The sequence below is a fragment of the Plecotus auritus genome, assembly GCF_963455305.1.
Source record: "Plecotus auritus genome assembly, chromosome: 3".
NCBI classification, from domain to species: Eukaryota; Metazoa; Chordata; class Mammalia; order Chiroptera; family Vespertilionidae; genus Plecotus; species Plecotus auritus.
In genome coordinates this window covers 203,539,901-203,542,095 of record NC_137772.1, presented here as the reverse complement: position 1 = coordinate 203,542,095, position 2,195 = coordinate 203,539,901, and the positions used below count along the sequence as shown (strand labels likewise).

The 2,195-nt window shown below is 41.6% G+C and overlaps 1 pseudogene across 1 annotated transcript; it reads left to right on the top strand.

The window, feature by feature from the left end:
- The first annotated feature begins 1,414 nt into the window (after window positions 1-1,414).
- Window positions 1,415-1,919, top strand: LOC308244304 (barrier-to-autointegration factor-like; annotated as a pseudogene). Its single transcript has one exon. The product of its transcript is annotated as a barrier-to-autointegration factor-like (transcript).
- Window positions 1,920-2,195: the final 276 nt, after the last annotated feature.

Here is a 2,195-nt window from a genome sequence, read left to right as displayed (position 1 = left end):
TATATTTTTTTTTTTTTCTGGGAGTACTACCATCTTACCAATATTGTCTTCCTACATAAGAACACAGGTTGTCTTTCCAGTTATTTAGATTTTCTTTAATTTCTTTCCATGATAGTTTGCAGTTTCAAGTGTACAAGTCTCATTTGTTGTTGATGATAACATTTACAGTTCCAGGACCTCTAAAGATTAAACAATAATTTGTGTGCATTTTGGTGATACCACAGACTATCCTGTCTCTAAGAAAATCAGTTCTAGATCAGGTTGGACTCTTCCGGGAATGGCTAAAGGACATGCCTCCTAAAGACTGGCCAGACATGCCATCTTTATCTAGCACCAGGGCATAATATAAGGCCACCACTGATCCTCTCATATCTGATTAAGTACACAGAGCCCTACATTTTGTAGCACTGGCCGTCAGACCTAGTTTATTTTCTTTGATAGCCTTGAGTTGGTCTAAATTTCTCAGGTTGCCATGAAATGGTGGAACTAGAGAGAATATCCAAAGTATCACATCTCTAAGTCCCTATCAACTTAAATGCTTCTACATATCTAACCTACAGAGATCACTGCTCCATGGGTACTCATAATACATTTGATTGAGGTTTAAATAAAAGCCATAAAGGTGCAGCCCCTATCATTTCTGAACCCCGTAACTCAGGTATGAAGATATGGGGATTTCTAGCTAGCACAGAGAGATCTATCCAGGGTTCATTGAACTTCTTTTTGTGAGTGATTTATCTCACACATGATCTGAATATCTATGAACTCACAACCTGTGGCCTTGCTGATATTATCAAATCTTTATTGCTAATCAGTTTGTAGATAACCTAAGCTCATACTTTCATTTTTAAGTCAGTGTGTCTGTCTCTGTTTCTCAATCAATGTTAACTCAGTGAATTAAAAATAATCAATTTTAATATCAGCCCAAGAAGAGTAGACTTAGAAAGATAAAAGTGGTGATGGTGAAGAGGAGATGATTTATACATCATTATAAAATCACATTTGGTTTATCTATATTTATTTTTTTTCATAATCCCGCAAAATTGAACTAGCCTTCAAAGCTATCTTCAAATTTATAATAGAAAGCCACTTCAGAATAATTGATGGCTGCTTTAACAACCTCATCTTGCATGTGAAACTAAGATCGAAGTGAAAAGGTGACTGGCCCTGGGTCAGGAAAATAAATCAGAGATCTAATCAGATGTGGGACCTCCTGATTATGAATCCATTCATCTTAAGAATAGAAAATGGGTGAGGACATGGAAGACAGGGAGTGAAATTGAGGACACTTGGCATTATGGAAACTGCTTGGGCTCCAAGAAGGCATGCAAAGACAGCAAGTTCAACTTAGTGTCAAAAAGCCATTCTTTGGAAGAGCCATTAAGGGAGCTGGAACTGCCGATTAACCCTGATCAAAATGACAACCTCCCAAAAGCATGGAGACTTCGTGGCAGAGCCCATGGGGGGAAAGGCCAGTGGGGAGCCTGGCCAGGATCGGTGAAATCCTGGGCAAGAAGCTGGAGGAAAGGGGCTTTGACAAGGCTTATGTGGTCCTTGGCCAGGCTCTGGTGCTAAAGAAAGATGAAGACCTCTTCCGGGAATGGCTAAAGGACGCACGTGGCGCCAATGCCAAGCAGTCCGGGGACTGCTTTGGCTGCCTTCGAGAGTGGTGTGACGCCTTCTTATGGTGCTCTCTGGGGAGCCCCCAATCCCTAACACCAGCCTTGAGTCTTCAGAGTTTGCAGCTGAGTGGGGGCTGCTCCCTTGTCCTTTACAAAGGAAATGATTGCTGTCTGCTCACCACCAATGTCCTCCGAGTCTTTGGGGTCGTTCTCTCCCCTCACCATTTCAAGTTTTTTGGAGTTCTCTTTCTTGCATGCATCTCCCTTCTCTTTCCCCTGCCAGTTTCAGGCCAATAATCAGCTTTTCTGGGTGGATTTCTGGCCCCTTCCCTCACCCCCACTCTCACATATGGTCTGTTTAATGACATTTGGCTTCTCTTTTGGCAAAACAGTCACTGTCCATATAAAGTTTTTTAAATCAATGAAGTCAGTGGCCTCCTCCCCCCCCCAAAAAAATAAATCCATTCTTTTCCCACACTCTAAATGAAGTAGCTATATCTTCTGTGCCACTATAGTCATTTCTCCCTGCTAAAGAAACAATAAAAACAGCAACCCTGGCTCCATTTCTTATTC